The following is a 26787-nucleotide window of genomic DNA, read 5'->3' on the forward strand; positions in this document are numbered from 1 at the left end:
AAATATTCCTGGCCTGCACACTGCTGGAATGATGCTGCCATTTGTGCTGATGATTATCTTAGTAGAAAGGTTTCTAGACCTTGTTCTTCTTTCCCTTGGGGCTTAGCAGCTAACACGAGTGATTGGGACCGAGGAGACCATTCTGGTCAACAATGCCAGAGAGCATACCTTGGTGTACAGAGCGACCTTCCAAGTTCGCCTCGAATTGTGAAGGTGCATGCTGTTGCCAGTGCCTACCCTGGAGACCCTCGAACAAGAACTTCAACAAAAACTGTGCTACCGATTGCACCTGGGGAAATGGGTTTGGATGTGCATTTTGTTCCTGTGCATGGTTCGTCTCTAACAATCCCAGAGGATCTCCGTGGAAACCCCTGACCTCGTGGATATTCCCAAAGAAAACTCATACCTGCAACTGTTTAATTCATTGTGGCACCACTTCACCCCAAGACCATTACCTTCTACGTTATCCTCCAATTGCACGGGCTGTATTCCAAGGTCCATTGTGTTTTGACTAGTCAATGCCACATACTCCGTACCTGTATCGCATTGGTGATTACCCTGATCTAGGTAAAACGATGGTCTCTGGCCCACTACCAATACCCAACTGCAATGTTGCTGATGTCCCTGCCCCGAAAGGCATGGCCTGGGCTTGTAACATTCAACATCTTTAGAGCACTCTCCCTGCCTCCTTAGGAGGAGTCCCATGTACCCTAGTAGTACCACTTTTGTGTCCTGAAAGCTACTATCCAGGGCTACCGTCTGCTCCTTTAGTCAGGAGAGTTCATTCCAAACAGGCACCTACCTCTCTTTGGCGCGACCTCTCTCGGGGAGAGCAAGCGAAAAAGAAAACAGCATGGGTATTTGAGGGACTTTTGGCTTGGTATTATGATCTTTCTAGAAACCGTGTACCAATAGCTGAGCTGTCAGACCAACTCCAGCTGTTAGCTAATGCTTCCACTCAGGCAGATGAGCTCCTCAATGAGCAGTTACAAGCCACCACTAAAATGACTATTGCAAAGAGATTAGCCTTAGGTTCAATGTTATTGCGACATGGTGGAGTACGCCTGTATGTAAACCTGTCAGCAGAACAATGCTGCATCTATATCCCAACTGTAACTGAACCACTTTCTACCCAAATCAAAATCACGCGTGAGGTCACAGCTGATTCAGCCCGTACCCAGGGAAGCCTATATGATTCCTGGTTTGGATGCTTAATGGAATGGATAGGACTAAATTTTCAAGGATGGTTGAATAGTTTACTGCAATTTATGTTATCTGTGTTGCTATTCTCTATTGTAATTTGCATTGCTTTTGGATGTATTCGTCGTATTATTGAACGTTCAGTAGTAGAAATTAAATATGTGTGCCTAAAAGCACCAAGCCACGTACCTGAAACCCTAGAAAGTGACACTGTTACAACTATCTATACCCCTGTGTAAGGAAGAGAGCACCTGCTCTCGCTCATTCCTGCCACAAGCTCACTCTCCCTCCATGTCCTCCCCGCAGCCCCACAAACACCCCAACGGCGGGCGTCCAGGGCACCTGGCCAGCCGCACTGGTGCTCCCAACAGAGGAGCAGCAGCCGCAGTGGCAGCTCCCAGGAGCCCTGGCCTTGCTCTGTGCCTGCGCAGAGGCACCAGCAACAAGCGCCCCACTCGTCACCTTCGTCACCCCGGCGCCACTGGAAATAAACCTCTGTGCACCATTCTTTGGAGCCGAGAGTGATGCTTGCTCCCAAAACTCACTGAGCCAGTTGACTGGAACCATGCCCACAGGCCTGGGCAGTCCCAGCAGCACCATAGGGCCTCTGCCGGGGCCTCCCCTTTGCCCACAAAACCTCTCGCCTTCCCCAGCCAGGCAGGCTGGCACCACAGCCCTTGATCAACCTGAACAAGGGCTCTTGCACAGAGCAGGGCCAAAGGGCTCCTCCTGCAAAGCAGCCCGGTACACAGGCTCTCCCCCCCCACCAGAGCAAGAGCTCAGCTCTCAGAGCTGGGCGGAGGGGCTTCCTCCCACCCACGGCCCCCATGCTGCCCCACCAACACCAGCACACACTCCCTCCTGCCCAGTGCAGCCCAGGGCCGCAGAGCTCTCTTGCAGCCTCTGCTTGGCTCCGTGCGCAGTCCTGGGCTGTGCAGTGCTGGGCTGGGCTGCGCTGGGCTGGGCTGTGCTGGGCTGCTGAGAGGGCTCTGGCAGGGCCTTCAGAGGTGCTGCTGCATGCTGAGCAAGTCTGAAAGCGTGGGGTTCACACTGTAGCTCTATTCAAGGAACAAAATACCTGCCAACACCTGGGAGATCAGTCTGCAGCATTTGCAACTTCTCTCACTTTGCTGGCTGTAGACTGCAGGTTACAAACTCCTTTAGAGAGGGACTATCTTGTAGCTCCAGACTTCTATCGCATGTAGCACCATTGTTCTATGTCCAGGCCTAGGATTCCCCATGGATGTGGTAATTCAAGGAAAGAAGAAAAGCACAATCTCAAATTTGCTGCAGAATAAAATACTAGTGATGACTTTCCATCCCTCTCTACTTTTTCCAGTGCAACATGGCTACATGCCTTTTCAGTAGGAAGTTTTAGATTCCAGGTATGATTTTTTTTAATAGAACCATAGCAATGAACAAAACCCATCAGACTCTAAACCACCCGTGCTTAAAAGCTGAATGTGAGCACTCAGCCATGCTGAGGGGGTGTCCTTATGCAGGAGGGTGCTCTTAGTTGGTGACAACAGCTAAAGTAATTTGAGTTAGTTTAGCCTTCAATGAAAGGAGAGCTGTGGAATTTAAAAGCCTTCACACGGGCTAAGAGTCCTCATGGAGACCATTGCTAAGCACCTGCTGGCACCCATAGTTTGTCAGTGCTCTGTGACTTGTTTGGGCATCTGAGCCCTGAACCGGATTTTGCAGTATAAAGCCTGTTTAACCTGGGGTAAAAGTCACCTCAGACTTCCAGACTGGAAGATTTTATGGCGCTCATTTCTCACCCCTACTCTCTTTGCAGATGCTAACACAACCTCAACATGAAACAGACCATCTATTCTTGGAACGGTTGATGCCTCCTGCAATTGCTATAGAAGTGTGAACTTGGGCTGGAAGAGCTTCATATGCCACAGCCAGCTGAGAAGGAGAAGCTTCCTGAAACATGATGATTTGGTGATTTTTGCAGAATTTCATGGTAAAGACTCTTCTCTAGCTTCTCCTTGCAAAAACAACTGGATCAGCTCTTTTCTGTCTCTTTCCTATCTCTCTCTTTTCACATGCTCACTCAAATAACTGTGGTCTCCAGTCTCTAAGCGCTCTTCTCTTCTAACAGGAAGAACTTTTAAAAGGATTTGTTTGCTTTAATTTCGGGCGGGCAATATCGACTGATGTGTTTGTGAGTTCAGAGGAATCTAAATGGCAATGATTTCTTGAAGGTTAACTCCTTAGACACCTTCAAGCACCCTAACCAGTAGCTACCTCCATTTCGAGGCATGTAAACACATTCAAAAGCCTTTTCCATTGTGTCTCTTTCCAAAGAGAGCAGCCACACTTAGCACACTTTTCCAAAGCAGTGAATTCTTCTGATTTACCTTGCTAGTTACCATAAATGCAGTATTATTTCCTATCCTCTGCTGTAAATACGCATCACTTCCTGTGGCACAGCAAGAGCCCTCTAAGGGGCTTATGGACAAGGAGGATCCTCCAGTCCACAGAGCAGCCTGCGACCCTCTGGCACAAAGAATACGGCATACAATAATATCACTCGCTGTTATCTGATGTCTTTCTCTCCTCTTTCCTTCTTTAAAAGATATAATTTACCTCAATAACACTGAGGTCCCTGTTCAGTCTGCACAATCTTCCGTCATGGAAAGCCTCATTCTAGAACGGCGGAAGACAGCAGCCCAGGATATTGAGCCTGTTCAAGACTGGCTTCCGTATCTGCAAGACCCGTGTAACCCAAATCCTTGCCACAGTGATGCAGTCTGTGTGAATACGAAAGGGAAAGCAAGCTGCAGCTACCACTGACCTCTCCCGTCAGCCTCGATTTTCTTCTGAACTCAGTAACACAAGCGATAAGGACTCAGAGCTACGATTCCCCCAAGAAGATCGGGGCCACTCAGTTTTCAGGCAAGAGCGGGAACAAAACACCTCACTGGTTTTGAACTAGCAGCCCCCAGAAAACCCTCTCTGTGGTGCTTCTCAGGGGATGTAAATAGCCTCCAACCCCACCAGGTGGGGATGCTGTGATGGGAACCTCTCTAATGGGAACTGCCCATGCAGAACAGCGCGTGTGGGACTTGTAGGTGGGCCTACAGGGTAGGACACAAGCCCTGCTACACTGGCTCTATCCACTAGCCACTAAACCACTCTCTGTGGTTTATTTTCGCAGGTGCCCATCAGCACAAGCCTTCTTCTTTACGGGTGAGAGATGTCAGTCAATGCAGGTCCATGGAAACATGCTGGGACTGACAGTTAGTGGAATTGCTGGAACCATTGTCTTACCCATCGTCCTCATTTCCATGATGAGTAGAAGATAAAGAGCTGTAGGGGGATAAATCTCAGCCCCGTAGAGTCCAGAAGACATCAGTGTGCAGTGAAAAATGTTAAAGTACAACTTGTAAAAGAGCAGTCAGCATATGAATGTGGAAAGCAAAACAAATCATCTTCTAACAGTTTCTGCCTTAACATGCCCGATTATCTGGCTGGACCTGACCATGGGCAAAGGGGAGTTGCAGATCCATTTACCTTCTGCAAGCTGCTCCAGCCAGGGGAGTCCCCCACAAAAGTTTTCCAGCTCAAAAATTGCCCAGGGTTATATAATGAATGACAAAAATTCCCATGAAGATGAATAAAATTGCAGGCCCTGCTTGGTAGTTGATGTGCAAGAGAGAGAAACAGGAATGAAGCCACGTTGCTGCTCCTTTCTCATCTGCAAGATTGGTGAGAGGAGCTGCCATCACATGCAAGCATGTCTGCCCTCAAGTCCCCCCCTCCCTTCATTTCTCTTCTCTCCAGACCCCTTCCCCTCTTAATGCTATACAAAGCTCCCATGCAGAGGGACATCACACGAAAGCATCCAGGCAAGTCCCAGTGAAGTCCTCTCCTGCCCATAATTTGGTGGTGCTGCTCAGCAAGCTGCCCCTACCCTGGAATTACTTTACCCTCAGCCAGCAGCAGGTATCAGGGGTCTGTGCCAGACAGTGCCATCACTGAGAGAGACAAGGACAAGACAAGATCACAAGGACATCTCAAGGATTGGGGCTGTGAGGAAAACACGGGGCGGCGGGGGGGTTCCAGTGGTGGGACACATTCATCAGAAGAGGCCTCTGCCCACTCCACCCCTGCACTGGGAACAGTTGCTCGCTGGAGTTGGGGCTGGCAGAGTTTCATGGCAACAGGCTAGAAGCCTGCTCAAAATTTGTGACTGCCTCTTAGCTGAGGGCAGCAAGCTTCAGCCCAAGCTGCAGGGCAAATCACCTTGTTACTTGTTCTAGCACAAGTGCAGGCACTGTCTTTACCACATCTGGAGTGAAGGGATGGTGCCAAATCTGCTTCGGCTAGTGCAACAATTGAAAAGGTGACAGGAAAGTGAGTCTCAGCAACAAAACAAGACATTGCAACAACGGGCAAAGGGCATAAAGGCATTAAGTGGCTTAGCAGCAACAGAAGAGAAGAGCAATCCGGAACAGAAAGAAAGATTTAACCAGCTGAGAAAGCTCTTTCTTAGTGCTAAAGACATGGAAGCAGGAAGAGACTTGTCAGAAGCCAAACCGAGTCTGGCTTTGCAAAGGAAGGGAAAACAAAGAGCAGTGGGCCTTTTTTCAGCCGTATTCATGAAAAGAGAATACGGGCCAATGAAGACATGCAGCAATGAGCACAGGGGTAAGACAGAGAGAAGCTCACCCAAGTGCACCAAAGTTTCCCTGTGTTTTGGCGAGGAGCATGGGCAGGAAGGCAGGGTGGCTATGAATATAATGGTGTGGGAATGGAAATTGCTCTGTCTGAAATGGAAGTGAAATCTGGTAATGGGACTGAACGAAGACCAAGGACTAGATATGCCCACTTGGTTCTCTGGCAAGAGCTGGAAAATGGTCTCCTTGCTTTCACAGTGATGTTCTTATACATACCCTGACTCCAGGGGCCGATGCACCAAACACCAAGAAAATCATGGGTAGAATTGCAAGATGGCATAACACACTGCAAAAACATGCATGTACTCAGACACTGTTCAGTTTATGTCTGTTGACATAACTGTATGTTATAACTATAAGCCCATGTATCTGGGCTTTCTCCCACCCATGACCCCCACGCTGCCCCGCCAACACCAGCACACACTCCCTCCTGCCCAGTGCAGCCCGGGGCCGCAGAGCTCTCTTGCAGCCTCTGCTTGGCTCGGCGTGCAGTGCTGGGCTGGGCTGGGCTGGGCTGTGCTGGGCTGGGCTGAGCTGTGTTGTTCTGGGCTGGGCTGCTGAGAGGGCTCTGGCAGGGCCTTTGGAGGTGCTGCTGCACGCTGAGCAAGACAGCAGAGGGGAAGAGCTGCCCCAGGCCAGAGGAGCCAGCGTCACCAAGCACCCAGGGGCTGGGCACCCACGCGCAGCTGCGGAGCACAGCAGCAGCAGCTGCCGCTCACTCCCCAGCATCACAGACAAGTGTCCTTCAGCTCCGGGAAGGTGCTGGAAAGCGTGCAGGAAGCTGCTGTCCCACAACTGAGGGGGAGAGCTTTGGGAAGAGCAGGCTGACAGTCCTTCACAAAACTCAACCTGAAGCAAGTGGAGGGCACCTGCTCTCGCTCATTCCTGCCACAAGCTCACTCTCCCTCCATGTCCTCCCCGCAGCCCCACAAACACCCCAACGGCGGGCGTCCAGGGCACCTGGCCAGCCGCACTGGTGCTCCCAACAGAGGAGCAGCAGCCGCAGTGGCAGCTCCCAGGAGCCCTGGCCTTGCTCTTCACTGCCGATGGCATCTCCTTGGTGCAGACATCTGCTCTGGCCTTGAGAGCCATCGGCTGGCACCGGCTGCTGCTGGGCCTCCCGCTCTCCCTTCCTTCAGCTTCCCTCAGCCTCCGCCCAGGTTGCGGCCTGCTTCTCCTTCCTTGGCTTGTCGCCTCTGGCTCTGCTGTGGCTCTTGGGCGTGGGGCTGGCAGCAGCAGGCCCGGCAGAGGGCACATGCTGCCGCCTTGCTGCCACCCTCCCGCTGAGCACAGGCAGGCTTGTCTGGGCTGGGGCCCTGCACCCCCAGCCTTGGGCACAGCGAGGCATGGCAAGCTCCTGCCGCAAGCATCTGCCCTGCCTGCCCCTCACTCCCAGCCTCACTGGAAGCCTCTCAAGCCAGCGCTCATCTCATGCCACTCTCAACTCGCGTGAAGATGCCATGGCAGCCAAACTGCCCTCTGCCCTGGCCCAGAGCTGCTCCCTGCCGCCCATGGCTTGGGGCTGGGCTCCTTGGCCTGCAGCCTCCCGTGCCCAGCTGGGCTGCGGCATCGCGGCGGGCCGAGGGGCAGAGCCTGGCCCTGCAGGAGCTGAGTTGGCAGCCGCCACAGAGCCTGTGTGGTCACAGCTGCGTGCAGAGCGGGCAGCATGGCGGCTGCCAGGGCACAGGCACAGGGGCCCCCTGGGCACCAGGCAGCTGCAGCCCCGTGTGGGGCCTTCAGGAAGGCACCAGCCCTGAGTCAGGCATTTCTGAGAGGGTCCCTGTGACACACCCCGGCCACTTCCCCAGCCCTCCCACGCAGGCCTTGCGCAGGCTGCTGCCTGTCCAGCCCTCCTGGCACCACCAGCCAAAGGGCCCGCTCCCGTCGCAGCCATCAGGGAGCGTGCTGGGCGCTGGCACTGGCCTAAGCGTGCGGGCAGACGGCACTGCTGCGCTCGCCTGCGTGGCCAGGACACAGGAGTCTGGCACTGCCACGCAAAGGCCACCGCCTTCCTAGGGGCTTGCCAGGGACGGGGCTGCGGTTTTGGCGGGCTTTCTGCTGGCCGCAGCTGTCCTGGGCTTGCCCTTGCAGTGCTGACAGCGGTCAGTGCTTGGGTGACACAAGGGACAGCTCAGCCCGGCAGGGGGTCCTGAAGTGATGTCGCCATCGCATCACAAGCCCTGCTCTTTGTGGAGGCGGGGCTGGGGCAGCCTCCGGTGTCACTTTGCCTGTGAGCCAGCGAGCGAGTGAGCAGGTGAAGAGTGTGGCATTGAGCGGGGACGAAGCAGCAAGGCGGCCGGGTAAGAGCTGCCTCCTTTGGTCTCCCCCCAGGCTCTCCTCCTCTCGGGGCCATCGGCCTGGCTCTGTCGGCCTCCTCCGCACCCCAAAACCCCTGCAGGCGCCATCCTTGGGCAGCCAGCTGGGTTGCAGCCTGCCATTGGACGCCCCCTCCCTCCACATGTCCCCTTCCGAGTGCCACAATCGTGGAAACAGCCCCTCAGCAAGGCCCAGCAATGTCCGGCAACGATTGTGCGCGCTTGGTGCTGAGGACAGGGTGTCCCAGGGGAAGGGCGGTGAAAGCAGCCCCCGCAGCGGGCAACCAGGCAAGGCAGAGCGAGGGAGCCCACTGTGCCCTTCTTCTTCCAGAAGTGCTCTCTTGGCGGCCTTGGGCTCTTCTCCTGCGGGTGGATTGACGCTGTCAATCTAGCGGCGCGGAGCAGCGTGCAAAGGGTGAGCCCAAGAGCGGAGAAGGGGGGGCAGGCACTGGGAGGCTGGTGGACCCGCGCTGGAAGGCACTTGCTCAGCAGCACTTGGCCTCCTGCTGACCTCCCTTGGGCTGGCCGGGGCTGGGGGGCTGGCGGGGCACCGCTGCTAAGAGCTGGCTGCTGTGTTTTGCCTTGCACTCTTGAAACAGGACTGCACACGTGAGGCGCGCTCCCTTCGGCGGCATGGAGCCTCAGAGCCTGAGGACCGCGTGCGGGCTCGTGGCACTGAGCTTTTTGCTCCTGTGCCTGCCCAGCTTCCCCTCGGCCTGCAACCTCCTCATGGTGCTCCTGACGGTGGCCTCCACGGCTGTCCTGGATAGCCTCGGGCCCCAGGTAGGAGTCGGCCTTACCATTGCCCCAAGCACTGCCCGCACAGGGACAGGCCTGAGCCCGCGGCAGGGCCCATCCCTGGCGCAGCGTGCACGGGCCCCGCTTTGGCGGGCAGCTCAGCGGCCTGGCCAGGGCCGGCCTGCCTGCGGGAGGCTTCCGCCCCGCTTCAGCCTCTGCTTGCCCTGCTGCCTGTGACGCTGGCAGAGACGAGCAGGCAGAGGCCCCCTGCTTTTACCCGCTCTGCCCTCCAGCAGCACCTGCAGCAAGGGCACCCTCCCTCTCCTGCCCCACAGCCTGCCTCCAGCCTCCGCTCTCCCTGCCCAGGGCAGGCCTGCCCACACCTGGGGGCACCCGGGCGGAGGCTGCAGGCTCCCCACTAACCCCGCCTTTTCTGGGCCTCTGCAGGGGCCTCTGGGCGCTGCTGGCAGCCTGGGCAACGGCAGCGGGGAGTTGCCCGGAGCTCAGCAGCCGTCTCCCAGAGCCTGGCGGCCTCTTTCGCGCCCTGCGCAGCTCAGGCGCCAACGCGCAGGGGAGCCCTCCTCTGCCCCACCTCTGCAACGCTGGACCACCCTGCAGCTCTGGCCCCCACCACTGCAGACGGCCTCCCCTCCCGCTGCACGCGGTGCCCGCTGGAGAGCGGTGCTGGGCTCCCTGCTTTGCCCAGGCTGCACTTGTGGGGTCTTCAGACGACTGCGCAAGGGCATCCGCAGATGTGCCGCCCTCCTGCGAAGGAGACGACGAGCGCCCAGCAGCCACCAGGCAAGGAGCAGCTACTTTGGTCAAGCACAGAGCTCAGCGCCTGCGCAGAGGCACTGGTAACAAGCGCCCCGCTGAGCTACATGCCTTCGTCACCCCGGCGCCACTGGAAATAAACCTCTGTGCACCATTCTTTGGAGCCAAGAGTGATGCTTGCTCCCAAAACTCACTGATCCAGTTGATTTGAACCATGCCCATGGGCGAGGGCAGTCCCAGCAGCACCATAGGGCCTCTGCCGGGGCCTCCCCTTTGCCCACAAAACCTCTCGCCTTCCCCAGCCAGGCAGGCTGGCACCACAGCCATTGACCAACCTGAACAAGGGCTCTTGCACAGAGCAGGGCCAAAGGGCTCCTCCTGCAAAGCAGCCCGGTACACAGGCTCTCCCCACCAGAGCGAGAGCTCAGGTCTCAGAGCTGGGCGGAGGGGCTTCCTCCCACCCACAGCCCCCACGCTGCCCCACCAACACCAGCACACACTCCCTCCTGCCCAGTGCAGCCCGGGGCCGCAGAGCTCTCTTGCAGCCTCTGCTTGGCTCCGTGCGCAGTCCTGGGCTGTGCTGTGCTGGGCTGTGCTGGGCTGTGCTGGGCTGTGCTGTGCTGGGCTGTGCTGGGCTGTGCTGGGCTGCGCTGGGCTGCGCTGGGCTGGGCTGGGCTGCTGAGAGGGCTCTGGCAGGGCCTTTGGAGGTGCTGCTGCACGCTGAGCAAGTCTGGAAGCATGGGGTTCACATTGTAGCTGTATTCAAGGAACAAAATACCTGCCAACACACTCCAAAGAACGACGCTTGGCTCCTTGTGCACTGCTGCAGCCCTGGCCCCAGGGCCCCTCTCTGCCCTCAGGCTCGCTGGGGCACTTTGGGGCCTGCCGCCACCCGGGCTTCCTGCTCGCCGGCAGAAGGGAGCCCTGGGCTGCCTGCTCACCTCCTTTCTCCCTGCCAGGCGTGGAAGCAAGCGGACCTTGCCCACTGCACAGCCTCCTGAGCCCTGCCGGCAGGACACACGCAGCTGCGACTCCCTGGGGCCTGGCCCACTGCAGCCCCTCCCCGACCTGCTGGTTGCCTCCCCCACACCTGCAGCAGCGCTGGGCGAGCCGGTCATGCGCGCTGTTGCAGGCAGAACCGTCGTGCTGAGGAGCCCCTGGGCGTGCTGTGGGGAGAAAGAGCCTGCTAGGTCTTTGTTAGGGGCCACCTGCAGATACAAGGGGCTTTTGCTGTGGAAGCAGGCACCCTAGGAAAACAAGGACCCCTGAGGACAATGTCCTGCGAGAGTGCACTTCTAGGCCAGAGTTAGTAACTAGGGGAGGAGCAGAAGTGCACAGACGTTTCCCACCTGGGAGGAATGCTGTTCTGGCAGTGCTGTCCTTTGGAAAGTGTTCCAGGGGGCAACCACTGCACTACCAAACAGCTCTCGCCCCCGTGGGCAGAGTCCCCGGGCCAGGGCTGAGCCACGTGGGGCAGGACAGGGACTCGCGCAGGGCCCTGGGACCTGTCGCCCACACTCACCCGAAGGTCACCGCGCAGAGGTTGGTGGGCCAGACGAGGATGAGGGTGTGGCTGCACTTGAGGCCAAAGACCTGCTCCTCCTCCTCCTCCTCCTCAGGCCTGGCTGCGGCTGCCTCCTCGCTGCACAGCACCCAGAGCTCGCAGAGCCGCACGCGGTGCTTCAGCCAGAAGATGGAGCCGCACCTGCCATCGCATTGTGGCGCAGCTCTGGCACCCGCAGGTGGCTTGAAATGTATGGTGTGAAATGTGTGCAAAGTGTGTGCAATAAAATAACTTCTGTAAAGTACAAAAATAAAACCCTGAGCTATACTGAGCTATACTGAGCTATGTCCAGGCTCTTTCCCTGGGTCTGTTTTTGCACCTCAGAGACAGAAAGAGGACCTCTTTGGGAATTTTTAATTAATCCCTGGATTTCTTCTACTCTCAGACATGAAGCCTTCTCCAGTGCCTCTTATGGGAGAAAAATAAATACTTGGACTCATCCTGGTTTGCAGTTTACTCTTGGTGCACCAGCACTCCCAGAAAAGCATCCGGCCACCTGCACCGTGTTGTACTGTTCACTGGTGGAAGGTCTGCAAAAGGAAGTACCCGAGTTTCTTTCCATTCAGAGACATCAAAGGGACATAAAATCAAATTGCCGTGGCAGAGTGGTGGCGTAAAGCTTCCCACTGGTTCAGCAGAGATCAGGGCTGTGTGAACACACTCATAGGGTTCGGCATGAACAGACTCCAGCTGAACTGGTCTCCACATGACGCACCTACATGCACCTGGAGCGCAATAAGGAGCGGTGTCCTCCCACCTCCCCTCCATCCTCCTTCGGGCACTTTCCTTGCTTGCTTGTTCTTGCCTGAGCCAAGGACATAAAACAACAGTGAGGCAGCGACATCTGGAGGGGCAGCCCACGATGGAAATCCTCTGCTCGCTGAAACCAACAGTGACAAGCCAGTGGTTTTGGGACATGGGATAGGGGCCCTCACACCCAGGTTTGTCAGACAAATGAGAATTGGACTCACACTTAGCTTTTAGGCACAGGGCTAGGAGCAGTGAAAACACCGTAACGGACCTTTCTGACTTAGTTCATCAGATTCTTCTGTCTTGTTGGGATTCACCACGTCTAAATCTATATTGACAGATTAGACAGTGCAAGGAAAAATTCTTGGTCACTTTATCTTTGTGGTTTGTGCTGATCAACTGCTGTCCCTGACACAGCTTTGGCTTAGGCCGGCTGTCATTGACACAAGCAATTCCTAGGAAGATTTTAGAGGTCAGCACAGGGAAGGGACAATTCCCAAGAGGCTGGTTGGATGCAGACACACTATTTTAGAGCTAAAAAAGTTAAATTGCATATGGCCAACATGGGAGGACAGTGTCAGTTTCTTTGAATACGGGTCCAAAGAATGGACATGACCCACTTTTGATTAGCAACGTGGAACCAGACTGTAATTGTTATAGGATGCATCTCCTTGTTAGCGAGTGCTTTTGAGCATGCAAAGAGTTGGTCCTGTTGGACCCAGTGCCTGGCAAGGAGCAATGGCTCTGCTGCGTGCTCCCCCCCGAAGGCAGCCAGTCAGCAGGGACCGGCAGTGGCCCCAGCCCTTTGGCCACACTGGTGGATTGGAGGACATACTTCACTGCTGCACTGGTGGGTTGCAGGAGACCCGGCTGCGATTCCCACCCAGTGCAGAGCTTGGGGCAGCCCTGGAGCTCTCTGGAGCTGTGGTGACCAGCCATGGGGCGAGCTGACCCAAGCGCTATCTATTTTCCCCTCTGCCTCTATCTTCCAAGACACTTGTGGATGGTGACAAGCAACTCATGGGCAGATCGCAGGTCTGCCATGGCTGGGTGGTCAGACAGGGCAGCCTCTGCATGGCAGTTTAAGCCCTTTGCACTTTCAGGCCCAGAGCATTGCCAAGTCCATCTGTAATCCCACCACCATGAATCCGTGGAGATGACCTTTTTAAGATTCTTAGGTGGTGCCTTTGTGCCATTGGGTCAGAGACAGAGGCGCAGCGTGCTGCCCAAGCATGACCCCAGGGCTTCAGCTTTTATGGCCAAAGGATGCTGGGAAGAGGAAAGAGGATCCTGAATCCGTCTAACAAAGAAGTGGGATCACCTTTGCCAGGTGTCTTGCTAAGCCTGTACGGAGGACTTTAAATGGGGGTCATTGGAGGGGGGAAGCCAAAGCCCCCAAAGAAGTGGAGTAACAGAGGGCAGGGAAGAAGTACCTGGGGGACACCAGGATGGGGTTTGGGGCATTTAGACCTCTCCTAAGTGGGGGAGAAGTGTCTGGGCATGACGGAAAACACTGTCGGAAAGAGAAGGAATCGGAAGCCCATCTGCAATGACAGAGACATTGTGGCATAGATCATGTAATTAGACCAGCCTACCGCACAGCTGGACACCACAACTCTAGAAGTCCTGCCCCAGCCCCAACCCTGTGCTGGCCAGGAATCACAGCTGCAGAGCAGGGAAGACGTCCCTCTGATGCCACAGTGAGATGCGGGGCTGTGGGCTGTGGTGGATTTGTGCAGAAGGGACAAGGAGGAAAAACCACCTTCCCCCACCGTCACTACCAACCTTCCCCGACAGCCCCTTGAAAGCCCCCCCGGGGCACCAGCCTTCCCAGGGGTTGGGGCCAGTGGCGCAATGGACAACGCGCCTGACTACGGATCAGGAGACTGCAGGTTCGACTCCTGCCTGGCTCGGCCTTTTCCTTATTCCAGCCCGGGCTGTGCTGGGCAGCACAGTGACGGTGCCCTGGTTTCTCCCAACCTTCTAGCAGAGACCTATGTACTGGTTGCGGATGAGGCGGCTTTGGCTGCAGGGAGCATTGTCAGGGTGGAGCTGAAAATCCTCAGAGAAGTGGGGAAGATGAGTAGCAGAACGACTCCCCAGGGCTTGAGGAGGAGAAGAGCTGGGCTTAGTCGAGGGGCAACGGCAGAGGGCTGATTTGGCTAAACAGGGAGCTCTTGTCTGTGCCCCAGCACAAAAAGGGTAGGCCACCATGCAGAAAGCAGGTCGCCCCACCACCACTGCTGTAGACAGAAACAGGGTGAGCCACCCAGGAACGGAGCCGAGCCGGCACCCTCCTGATCTGTAGTCAGATTTGTTGGTTCTTGCACCAGCGGCCTTGGCCCCCAAACAGCCTGGCACCCCCAGCAGCACGGGGTTCCTGTAACTCATCGGCATAGGCTGGAGGTGAAGGGTAGCACAGATTTACCTTTAACCACTTGACCTTGCCTGTGACTGCTTTTCCCTCTCCCCTACAACTTTGCTCCTTCTGGGTACCAACGGCTTGGGAGAAGCAGTTCCCGTAACACGTCACTACCCCGAAATAAGGCAGGACAGCAAGGGTAGGGGTGGGAAATGCAACGCACAGGCCCCCGAGGGAGACCATCCACCTGTCCCCACTGGGGTCATGGCGCACACTAGCAGTACACAGCAGAGCCATGTGGTGTCTGTCCCAGAGGAAAGAGGGTCCTGAGCATGGTGTCTCCCCTGAGGGGCAGGGGGGAGCTGCCCAACACATCCTGGGGAGAGGCCCCACTCACCTGGCAGATGCCCAGTGCCTGCCTCAGGCTGTGTGGCAGATGGGGACACTCATCCCTTTTGCACGGCCTGGCCAAGGACGCCATCATCCCCCCTTCTTCAGCTCCACCCGTGTACCCTGAGCCCGCACTGTCTCTCTGCACCTCAGCCCCATCCTGCCCTGCACATTCATCCTGCAGCCTGCACTGCACTCTGCAGCCAGAACTTGGCCACCCCCTCCTCACAGAGTGCCCCCATCCTCTCCACCTCCCACGGCCCTGCTACGAGGGCACCCCCGGGTGGTGCCCGTGCAGAGCACATCCCCAACGTCCACACAGCGGTCCATGCCTGGGTGTTGTGCCCCTCTGCCCAGACCTCGTGGCGCAAGGGCAGCGCGTCTGACTCCAGATCAGAAGGTTGTGTGTTCAAATCACACCGGGGTCAGGCTTGGGTCAACATCAGGTGCCCTTTGTATTGTGCCTGTTTTGTACTGCCCTGATCTTGGCAATAGGGGGAGTTTCCTGATCATGGGAAAAAGGTCATCATCTGACCCATCTTCAATAAGGGCAAGAAGAATGATCTACAGTCCTGTCAGCCTCATTGGAGTTCTCAGACAAAGATGATGGAACAAATACTCCTGAAAGCCATGTCCAAATGCATGAAACACATGAAGATGACTGGAAACAATGAATATTTATTTACCACAGGCAGATCGCTCCTTACTAACCCTATCGATTTCTTTGAAGAGGTGACTTCCTTAGTGGTCAAGGAGAGAACAAGGAACATCATTTATCTTGATTTTGAGAAGACTGTTGACATGGTCTCCTACAGTATCACTGTAGCAAACTACAGCAACAGAGACAATAAAGTGAATCAGAAGGTGAGTGGAAATCTTGCTAGATCACCAGGTTGGTGGTTAATGGCTGAGAGTCTGGCTGTCATCCTCAGTGTCTAATTTTGGGTTTTATATTGTTTAATGTCTTCATTAACAGCCTAGAGGATGAGACAGAATGAGGGACAAGGGAACCCTGCCAGGGCCACTAAGTTGACCAAGGGCTGGGGACAGTGGGGCAATGGATAACATGCCTGGATCAGGAGACTGCAGGTTTGACTCTTGCCTGGCTTGACATTTTTGCATTGTGGTGTTGGTGGTCTGCTTTCTCCACAAAGGCGTTCCCTCTCCTGGCTATTGTCCCACCTCTTGGGCCTTCTGCAGGGCAAAGGTGCTGGGATGACTTCTTGCCCTAAGGGAAAGAAAGAGTTCATCCATCCCTTATGGCAGACCTGAGTCCTGCAAAATGGGCAAAATGCCCAGCCCGCATCAGATACCACCACAGCTAATCTGGAAGCAGAATTAAGATCCCTTCTTAATCTTCCATCCTGTAGGCTAAACTAATCCCACTCTCTCAGGCTAGCTAAGCATATCATTCATTCCAGCTCCAAACCATCTTTGAGGTCTTGTCTTGGTCTTGCTATAGTTTCTCAATATCTTGCAAAACCCTACCTGTAACATAGACGAGCTCCACAATGGAAAACTCCACAATGAAAAAGCACAGGTAACCCCCAGTGCTGCCCCAAGCCTGACCCCGGTGTGATTCGAACACACAACCTTCTGATCTGGAGTCAGACGCGCTGCCTTTGCGCCACGAGGTCAGGGTTGTGGGATGCAGCACTCAGGCATGGACCGTGGCCTGGATAGTGAGGATGTGCACTACACGGGGACCACCCAGGGGTCTCCTGCTGCCCCCCTAGCAGGTCAATGGAGGGGATGAGTGGGTGCCCAGGGAGAGAGTGACCATGGCCTGGTGTGTCCAGGTGAAGGATGGATGCCCAAGGCAGGATGGGGTGGTGGCACAGAGGGGGCAACATGATCTCGGGGGATCAGGCTAGAAGCTGAACCCATCCCAGACTGAGGTCTCCTTAGAGACTGTGGGGAGGATGGTGTCTCAGACGCGGCCACACAGAAGGGCTGAGGGCTCCATCCCTCAGCAGAGTCTGAGGCAGGCTCTGGGTACCCACTGGCAGTGTGTGACCTCTCTTCCCAAGAGTGTGGTGGACAGGCACTCTGCTGGCCCCACAGGAAACATACTACCCTGAGGTCTCTGATTCTCCCAGAGACAGGGCTTGGTTGCACCAGGCATTGCTAGTGTCTGCCACAGCATCCTGAAGATGCTGGTGGGGGACTTCAGGCCAGCCATAGGCAGAGGAAGAGTCATGCTAAGCAGGTGGGAACAATAAGTGCCTGGATAGCTGCAGCCTTCCCACTCCGTGCAGTACATGTGACCACTGCATTGGGCAAGATGGGATACAATGAGTTCAGCTTCCATCCCAGGTCCCCTAGGATCATGTTGTCCCCTGCGCCACCATGCCACCCTACCCTGGGTGGTCATCCTCCACTTGGATACCCCAGGCCTTGGGCACCGTCTCTCTGGGCACACACCCATCCCCTCCATCACCCTGATCAGGGCACCTGGGCACTCTTGGGGGTGGTCCCTATGGAAGGCACATCCCCACCACTCCAGCCACAGTCCACACCCAGACCTCGTGGCGCAAGGGCAGCATGTCTGACTCCAGATCAGAAGGTTGTGTGTTGGAATCACACCGGGGTCAGGATAGCCCATTTCTGTGCAATGTTGCTAGGGGCCTGTCCAGTTGCAGGGGTCTTCTTTAAATTTCTCATGGCCTCACAAGGCCAATCTGAATGGCAGCTGTGCCCTCTGGTGTATTAGCCTACGCTCTCTGTTCGATCTCGTCCACAAATTTACCAAGTGTGTCATCCCATCTTAGCATTTAGATTGTTAAAGAAGACATTTAAGAGCAGTGTTACTGGTATCAGTGCATGCAAACTCCATTAACAACAAGCCACTGGCTGCATTTGGTGATCACAACACCTTGGGTCTGGTGGTTCACCTGGGTTTTCACCTGCCTTCCTAACCTCTCATCGGGTCAATATTTCTGCAGTCTGGCTACAAGGAGACTCTGGGATACCCTGTTTAAAACCTTGCTAAAGTCAAGATAAATATCCACTTCTTTCCACAAAGGCAGGCAGGTAGCTGCCCTTAGTAAATCCATTTCAGTTCCCATCCTTAAAGATATTCAAAGCTTGACTGACTGGATAAGGCTGTGACAAAACGATCTAATGTCAAAGACTCTTTTACTTTGAGCAGGGCATTAGACCACATGGCTGCCAGGGATCTCATAAAAATCCAAATTTTTCTGTACTTCAACTAAATCTTCTTCCACTGTTCCCTGCTCCTCTCATGCACCCTATCCAGTGAACAGAAACCCCCCTGAGTGTCAAATTGTCCAGGGCCTGTGGTGCAATGGATAACGTGCCTGACTACGGATCAGGAGACTGCAGGTTTGACTCCTGCCTGGGTCAGCCTTTTCCTGACCATGACCTGGCCCTGCTGATGGTGACACAGGACTGCTTTCTTCATGGTGGCCTGCATTTGCCTGGCATTTCTCCCACCTCTCCAGACTTCCCTCAGAGCAAAAGCCCTGAGGTGACCTCTAGCCCTAAAGGAAAGGAAAGGTTCAGCCAGCTCCTGCTGGGGCTGGGGAAGGAGCAGGACACCTGCACTTTAGCTTCTGGGGAACAGTCCAGTTTCCTGGAGGGTAGGACTGCCTTTCAGAGGTCCTGGAGAGGCTGGAAGACAGGTGCTAAGTCCTGCCTGGGGCAAAATAATCCCATTCCGCAGCAAAGGCAAGGCACCCAGACCCAAGCAACCTCCGTGCTTGTCATAACCCTTCTCATCTGGAGTCAGACATGCTGCCTTTACACCATGGGGTCAGGACTGAGGGGGACAGTGCCCAGACACTGAAGAGTCTAAGTTTTTATGGCCAACGGACTGAGGAATGAGGAGGGCTGGGGAGAAACAAGATCTTCTGGACAAAGTGGAGAAAGAGCGTTTTTTCAACTCTCCTGCTAAACCTTCAAGGAGGGGTTTAAGTAAGATTCACAGGAGGAGGGAGGCCAAAGCCCAAAAAGAAGTGGAGGAACATGAGGTGAAAATGATGTACCTGGGGGACAGCAGGATAGGGTGGCTTTTACAGTTCTCCTGAATGTGGCAGAAGTGCCTGGACATGACTGCAAGCAGTGTCAGAAACAAGCAGAAGGAATCAGATGTCCACGTGCAATGGACAAGTTACAAGCTTACTGGGTTCACAGAGACGCCTTGTAACTACACTGCTGCAGTAGATGCATACAGGCTGTTAAGGAAGCACAAGATAGGAAGGTGAGGGCAAGGTGTTGCATTTGACACAGAGTGTGTCTTAAATTTTCAAAGCTTTGCTCTAAGGCAAATGATAAGCTGGCTGAGAGTTTCTGGGTCAAGATGAGGAGACATGCTGACATGGGAAAATGTAGTATGTCTCTCTCATAACCTGCCTAATCGAGAGGAGGAAGGAGATGAAGCATTCTTCAGACCGAAGGAGGAAGCCTCACAGCTGCAGGCCTTGGAAATCACAGGAGATTTTAATTATTCTGCTGGTATCATGGTGGGGTTCAAGAAATCCAGGGGATTTCTGGAGAACACCAGCAATGATATCTTGATGCAGGTGCTAGATGACATGATCAGGAGAAGCAGAGCACTAGGCCTGGTACTCACTGACAAGGAAGAACTGATCAGGGATGTGAGGGAAGCCTTGAGTACTTGAGACATGAGCCGGTGGGGTTGAAGATCCTGAGAGAAGTGAGGAAAGTGAGTAGCAAAATTATTACAAGCTGTGATTTTAGGATTGCTGACACATAGGCCAGGACACTGCCTTTGCATTGCCCTGCATGTGGGTGGCCCAGGGAACAAGTTCTGGAGCCACACAGAAAAGGGATATTCCCATCCAGACAGTCAGGGAAGACCTTCCTCCTGCCCGCAGCTTGCCTGCTGCCCTCCACCAGCATCTTGAAGAAAGGCAGAGTGCAAAACAGACTGCCATGGGCTCAGCCCACCTCACAGCTCCAGAGAGCCCTGGGGCTGCAGGGCTGCCCCAAACCCTGTGTTAAACTGGAATGGCAGCCAGGCTTCCCATGGGGCAGGCAAGACATCCTCCCAACCCACCAGTGTGGCCAAGGGGCTGGGGGCCACTACCAGCCCTTGTTGCCTGTCCTCCTTCACGGGGGGGTAACCAGTATGAGCACTGCTCCTCTTGGGTGCTGGGACCAACTGGACCAACACTGCCCTCTCCCTGTTCTGGGGAGGCACAAGGCTGTCATGGATAGGGGTGGGAGCTAGGCAAAGAAATTTTCCTGTTTCCCCTTCACTCCCAACATACCCAGCTGGTGCAGAAAGTATGGTTGGGGCACCAGGCTGCCTAGGGGCGGGGGCCAGTGGCGCAATGGATAACGCGCCTGACTACGGATCAGGAGACTGCAGGTTCGACTCCTGCCTGGCTCGGCCTTTTCCTGTCCATAATCTGGATGTGGTCGTTGTGGGACCTGCTTTGTCTGGTGGCTTGCCCCCACCTGGCTTTCCTCCCATTTTCCAGGAACACCACCTGGCCTCCTGGGATCTCCGCCTGGCACCCGCAGATCTCCACCTGGTACCCACAGCCCTGCGTAGGTCATATATGATAAGTTCAGTCTCCCCTGCAGCACCCCTGGTGCCCATGAGGATGTGCACCAACTGGGAGTAGTCTGGGAGCCAGATGAGTCCTGGCAATCTCTCCCTAACATCACGGGTCTGGGCCTGACAAGCAGCAATCCCTGTGGCAAAGAATCGGTTAGCAGATGGGGACTCTGTGCCCCACAAAAGGGAGGCTTCAACCATTGCCACCCACCACCTTATCTCAATGCACAGGATGAGGCACGTGTGGCAGTCCCAGCTGACCCAGGGTCCTCCCTGGTGGATCATGTCTGCGCCCATGCTGGATCCCTGCCCCCTAAGTGCTGAGGGCCCGCTATACTCTGCGGACAGAGGCCCTGTGCTGCCAGCTGTGGCCAATGCCCATCTCTTGTGAGCTGTGGATTACACCAAATGGGGAGGGAAGCAGCTGAGACACTGGCAGACAAGGCTGCTACTCAGACAGACCCGGGCAGGGTGAAGAACACTGCCAGGAATCTCATGAAGTTCAGCAAGGATCAATGCAACATCCTGCATCTGGGATGGAATAATCCTATGCAGCAGTACAGCCTGGAGGTGACTGTCAAGAAAACAGGGGGACTTGGGGAACAACAATGTGGACTGGGGAACAACAGCTTGAGCTGGTGTAAGCAGCGTGCCCTTGCACCCATGAAGGTAAACTGCATACTGGGCTGTATGGGTAAGAAGACAGGCAGCAGCTGAAGAGAAGTGAGAATCCATAGTACATCCACCACTTGTGAGACTGCCGCTGGATTATGATGATCAGGATTGGGCTCCCCAGTACAAGAAAGACATTGACAACCTGGAGTAAGTCTAGCTTTCTCTTTGTCCCTATTTTTCAACACCTTTTTGAGATTTTTCCCCTTATTATTGATTTCTAAAGCCCTCCTTAGCAGTTTAACAATTCTGCTGGTAGAGATGCTTTTGCCCCCATCTGTCTGATGGAACTTGTCAGCTCCCAAGCCATCTTAATTCCTCAAGGAAGGTTGCATGGTCATAAAAGCCAGAGGTCTAGTGTGACTGCATGCTGCATCCCTCAGCTCTCACATCATGGCACAAGGGCAACGTGTCAGACTCCAGATCAGAAGGTTGGGGCCCAAATCACATCAGGGTCAGGTGTCAGGTAGCGCTGGGGGCAAGTGTGATGTCTATGCTTTTCCATGGGGCTCATCTACGTTATATGCAGGGCTTTGCAAGGTGATAAGAAACTGTAGCAAGCCAAATGCAGTGCCTGAAAGATAGTTTGGGGCTGGAGCACAGGAGATACTTAGACAGCCTTCAGGAGTATTTGTTTCATAATCTTCATATGGGTACTGGACTATAACCCCACAGATCATACTTCCTGCCCCTCTTGAGGATGGGTCTGACTTTAGCCTTTCTCTTGTCGTCAGGAACCACCTCCTACTGCCATTATCTTTCCCCAAAACACCATCATTGATCCACTCCAGAAATCTCCTGCACTGACTGTGTCACACCATGTTACCCTTCCAGGCAAGTATTGCTGTGGGAGAATCCAAGTCCCAGTTCCCCATGAGTTACAGAGCCTGCAGCTGTGAAGCTTCTTCCAGTCCCACAAGAGAAACTGTCATTTCCTTTGTCTTCTTGACCAGGCAGTCTGCAGCAGATACTCTCTGCTACATAGTCCTATGTTGCCCTCCCCTCTGATTAGGACCCCTCAAAATGGGGGCAATACAAAGGGCACCTGATGTTGACCCAAGCCTGACCCCGGTGTGATTTGAACACACAACCTTCTGATCTGGAGTCAGACGCGCTGCCCTTGCGCCACGAGGTCTGGGCAGAGGGGCACAACACCCAGGCATGGACCGCTGTGTGGACGTTGGGGATGTGCTCTGCACGGGCACCACCCGGGGGTGCCCTCGTAGCAGGGCCGTGGGAGGTGGAGAGGATGGGGGCACTCTGTGAGGAGGGGGTGGCCAAGTTCTGGCTGCAGAGTGCAGTGCAGGCTGCAGGATGAATGTGCAGGGCAGGATGGGGCTGAGGTGCAGAGAGACAGTGCGGGCCCAGGGTACACGGGTGGAGCTGAAGAAGGGGGGATGATGGCGTCCTTGGCCAGGCCGTGCAAAAGGGATGAGTGTCCCCATCTGCCACACAGCCTGAGGCAGGCACTGGGCATCTGCCAGGTGAGTGGGGCCTCTCCCCAGGATGTGTTGGGCAGCTCCCCCCTGCCCCTCAGGGGAGACACCATGCTCAGGACCCTCTTTCCTCTGGGACAGACACCACATGGCTCTGCTGTGTACTGCTAGTGTGCGCCATGACCCCAGTGGGGACAGGTGGATGGTCTCCCTCGGGGGCCTGTGCGTTGCATTTCCCACCCCTACCCTTGCTGTCCTGCCTTATTTCGGGGTAGTGACGTGTTACGGGAACTGCTTCTCCCAAGCCGTTGGTACCCAGAAGGAGCAAAGTTGTAGGGGAGAGGGAAAAGCAGTCACAGGCAAGGTCAAGTGGTTAAAGGTAAATCTGTGCTACCCTTCACCTCCAGCCTATGCCGATGAGTTACAGGAACCCCGTGCTGCTGGGGGTGCCAGGCTGTTTGGGGGCCAAGGCCGCTGGTGCAAGAACCAACAAATCTGACTACAGATCAGGAGGGTGCCGGCTCGGCTCCGTTCCTGGGTGGCTCACCCTGTTTCTGTCTACAGCAGTGGTGGTGGGGCGACCTGCTTTCTGCATGGTGGCCTACCCTTTTTGTGCTGGGGCACAGACAAGAGCTCCCTGTTTAGCCAAATCAGCCCTCTGCCGTTGCCCCTCGACTAAGCCCAGCTCTTCTCCTCCTCAAGCCCTGGGGAGTCGTTCTGCTACTCATCTTCCCCACTTCTCTGAGGATTTTCAGCTCCACCCTGACAATGCTCCCTGCAGCCAAAGCCGCCTCATCCGCAACCAGTACATAGGTCTCTGCTAGAAGGTTGGGAGAAACCAGGGCACCGTCACTGTGCTGCCCAGCACAGCCCGGGCTGGAATAAGGAAAAGGCCGAGCCAGGCAGGAGTCGAACCTGCAGTCTCCTGATCCGTAGTCAGGCGCGTTGTCCATTGCGCCACTGGCCCCAACCCCTGGGAAGGCTGGTGCCCCGGGGGGGCTTTCAAGGGGCTGTCGGGGAAGGTTGGTAGTGACGGTGGGGGAAGGTGGTTTTTCCTCCTTGTCCCTTCTGCACAAATCCACCACAGCCCACAGCCCCGCATCTCACTGTGGCATCAGAGGGACGTCTTCCCTGCTCTGCAGCTGTGATTCCTGGCCAGCACAGGGTTGGGGCTGGGGCAGGACTTCTAGAGTTGTGGTGTCCAGCTGTGCGGTAGGCTGGTCTAATTACATGATCTATGCCACAATGTCTCTGTCATTGCAGATGGGCTTCCGATTCCTTCTCTTTCCGACAGTGTTTTCCGTCATGCCCAGACACTTCTCCCCCACTTAGGAGAGGTCTAAATGCCCCAAACCCCATCCTGGTGTCCCCCAGGTACTTCTTCCCTGCCCTCTGTTACTCCACTTCTTTGGGGGCTTTGGCTTCCCCCCTCCAATGACCCCCATTTAAAGTCCTCCGTACAGGCTTAGCAAGACACCTGGCAAAGGTGATCCCACTTCTTTGTTAGACGGATTCAGGATCCTCTTTCCTCTTCCCAGCATCCTTTGGCCATAAAAGCTGAAGCCCTGGGGTCATGCTTGGGCAGCACGCTGCGCCTCTGTCTCTGACCCAATGGCACAAAGGCACCACCTAAGAATCTTAAAAAGGTCATCTCCACGGATTCATGGTGGTGGGATTACAGATGGACTTGGCAATGCTCTGGGCCTGAAAGTGCAAAGGGCTTAAACTGCCATGCAGAGGCTGCCCTGTCTGACCACCCAGCCATGGCAGACCTGCGATCTGCCCATGAGTTGCTTGTCACCATCCACAAGTGTCTTGGAAGATAGAGGCAGAGGGGAAAATAGATAGCGCTTGGGTCAGCTCGCCCCATGGCTGGTCACCACAGCTCCAGAGAGCTCCAGGGCTGCCCCAAGCTCTGCACTGGGTGGGAATCGCAGCCGGGTCTCCTGCAACCCACCAGTGCAGCAGTGAAGTATGTCCTCCAATCCACCAGTGTGGCCAAAGGGCTGGGGCCACTGCCAGTCCCTGCTGACTGGCTGCCTTCGGGGGGGAGCACGCAGCAGAGCCATTGCTCCTTGCCAGGCACTGGGTCCAACAGGACCAACTCTTTGCATGCTCAAAAGCACTCGCTAACAAGGAGATGCATCCTATAACAATTACAGTCTGGTTCCACGTTGCTAATCAAAAGTGGGTCATGTCCATTCTTTGGACCCGTATTCAAAGAAACTGACACTGTCCTCCCATGTTGGCCATATGCAATTTAACTTTTTTAGCTCTAAAATAGTGTGTCTGCATCCAACCAGCCTCTTGGGAATTGTCCCTTCCCTGTGCTGACCTCTAAAATCTTCCTAGGAATTGCTTGTGTCAATGACAGCCGGCCTAAGCCAAAGCTGTGTCAGGGACAGCAGTTGATCAGCACAAACCACAAAGATAAAGTGACCAAGAATTTTTCCTTGCACTGTCTAATCTGTCAATATAGATTTAGACGTGGTGAATCCCAACAAGACAGAAGAATCTGATGAACTAAGTCAGAAAGGTCCGTTACGGTGTTTTCACTGCTCCTAGCCCTGTGCCTAAAAGCTAAGTGTGAGTCCAATTCTCATTTGTCTGACAAACCTGGGTGTGAGGGCCCCTATCCCATGTCCCAAAACCACTGGCTTGTCACTGTTGGTTTCAGCGAGCAGAGGATTTCCATCGTGGGCTGCCCCTCCAGATGTCGCTGCCTCACTGTTGTTTTATGTCCTTGGCTCAGGCAAGAACAAGCAAGCAAGGAAAGTGCCCGAAGGAGGATGGAGGGGAGGTGGGAGGACACCGCTCCTTATTGCGCTCCAGGTGCATGTAGGTGCGTCATGTGGAGACCAGTTCAGCTGGAGTCTGTTCATGCCGAACCCTATGAGTGTGTTCACACAGCCCTGATCTCTGCTGAACCAGTGGGAAGCTTTACGCCACCACTCTGCCACGGCAATTTGATTTTATGTCCCTTTGACGTCTCTGAATGGAAAGAAACTCGGGTACTTCCTTTTGCAGACCTTCCACCAGTGAACAGTACAACACGGTGCAGGTGGCCGGATGCTTTTCTGGGAGTGCTGGTGCACCAAGAGTAAACTGCAAACCAGGATGAGTCCAAGTATTTATTTTTCTCCCATAAGAGGCACTGGAGAAGGCTTCATGTCTGAGAGTAGAAGAAATCCAGGGATTAATTAAAAATTCCCAAAGAGGTCCTCTTTCTGTCTCTGAGGTGCAAAAACAGACCCAGGGAAAGAGCCTGGACATAGCTCAGTATAGCTCAGTATAGCTCAGGGTTTTATTTTTGTACTTTACAGAAGTTATTTTATTGCACACACTTTGCACACATTTCACACCATACATTTCAAGCCACCTGCGGGTGCCAGAGCTGCGCCACAATGCGATGGCAGGTGCGGCTCCATCTTCTGGCTGAAGCACCGCGTGCGGCTCTGCGAGCTCTGGGTGCTGTGCAGCGAGGAGGCAGCCGCAGCCAGGCCTGAGGAGGAGGAGGAGGAGGAGCAGGTCTTTGGCCTCAAGTGCAGCCACACCCTCATCCTCGTCTGGCCCACCAACCTCTGCGCGGTGACCTTCGGGTGAGTGTGGGCGACAGGTCCCAGGGCCCTGCGCGAGTCCCTGTCCTGCCCCACGTGGCTCAGCCCTGGCCCGGGGACTCTGCCCACGGGGGCGAGAGCTGTTTGGTAGTGCAGTGGTTGCCCCCTGGAACACTTTCCAAAGGACAGCACTGCCAGAACAGCATTCCTCCCAGGTGGGAAACGTCTGTGCACTTCTGCTCCTCCCCTAGTTACTAACTCTGGCCTAGAAGTGCACTCTCGCAGGACATTGTCCTCAGGGGTCCTTGTTTTCCTAGGGTGCCTGCTTCCACAGCAAAAGCCCCTTGTATCTGCAGGTGGCCCCTAACAAAGACCTAGCAGGCTCTTTCTCCCCACAGCACGCCCAGGGGCTCCTCAGCACGACGGTTCTGCCTGCAACAGCGCGCATGACCGGCTCGCCCAGCGCTGCTGCAGGTGTGGGGGAGGCAACCAGCAGGTCGGGGAGGGGCTGCAGTGGGCCAGGCCCCAGGGAGTCGCAGCTGCGTGTGTCCTGCCGGCAGGGCTCAGGAGGCTGTGCAGTGGGCAAGGTCCGCTTGCTTCCACGCCTGGCAGGGAGAAAGGAGGTGAGCAGGCAGCCCAGGGCTCCCTTCTGCCGGCGAGCAGGAAGCCCGGGTGGCGGCAGGCCCCAAAGTGCCTCAGCGAGCCTGAGGGCAGAGAGGGGCCCTGGGGCCAGGGCTGCAGCAGTGCACAAGGAGCCAAGCGTCGTTCTTTGGAGTGTGTTGGCAGGTAT

The 26787-nt window shown here is 55.3% G+C and overlaps 1 long non-coding RNA gene and 6 other non-coding genes across 7 annotated transcripts; 4 read left to right on the forward strand and 3 right to left on the reverse strand.

Moving 5' to 3' along the window:
- Positions 1 to 3797: 3797 nt before the first annotated feature.
- On the forward strand, positions 3798 to 6034 carry LOC135327778 (uncharacterized). Its single transcript, XR_010388153.1, has 2 exons — positions 3798 to 4107; positions 4370 to 6034. It is a non-coding gene; the product is annotated as an uncharacterized LOC135327778 (long non-coding RNA).
- A 7838-nt stretch (positions 6035 to 13872) lies between these two features.
- On the forward strand, positions 13873 to 13945 carry TRNAR-ACG (transfer RNA arginine (anticodon ACG)). The gene has a single exon. It is a non-coding gene; the product is annotated as a tRNA-Arg (tRNA).
- A 1195-nt stretch (positions 13946 to 15140) lies between these two features.
- TRNAW-CCA (transfer RNA tryptophan (anticodon CCA)) lies at positions 15141 to 15212 on the forward strand. Its single transcript has one exon. It is a non-coding gene; the product is annotated as a tRNA-Trp (tRNA).
- Positions 15213 to 16349: 1137 nt separating this feature from the next.
- On the reverse strand, positions 16350 to 16421 carry TRNAW-CCA (transfer RNA tryptophan (anticodon CCA)). The gene has a single exon. It is a non-coding gene; the product is annotated as a tRNA-Trp (tRNA).
- A 3667-nt stretch (positions 16422 to 20088) lies between these two features.
- TRNAR-ACG (transfer RNA arginine (anticodon ACG)) lies at positions 20089 to 20161 on the forward strand. Its single transcript has one exon. It is a non-coding gene; the product is annotated as a tRNA-Arg (tRNA).
- Positions 20162 to 22067: 1906 nt separating this feature from the next.
- Positions 22068 to 22139, reverse strand: TRNAW-CCA (transfer RNA tryptophan (anticodon CCA)). The gene has a single exon. It is a non-coding gene; the product is annotated as a tRNA-Trp (tRNA).
- Positions 22140 to 23334: 1195 nt separating this feature from the next.
- TRNAR-ACG (transfer RNA arginine (anticodon ACG)) lies at positions 23335 to 23407 on the reverse strand. Its single transcript has one exon. It is a non-coding gene; the product is annotated as a tRNA-Arg (tRNA).
- Positions 23408 to 26787: the final 3380 nt, after the last annotated feature.

Source organism: Dromaius novaehollandiae, chromosome 3 (genome assembly GCF_036370855.1).
Source record: "Dromaius novaehollandiae isolate bDroNov1 chromosome 3, bDroNov1.hap1, whole genome shotgun sequence".
Taxonomy (NCBI): Eukaryota; Metazoa; Chordata; class Aves; order Casuariiformes; family Dromaiidae; genus Dromaius; species Dromaius novaehollandiae.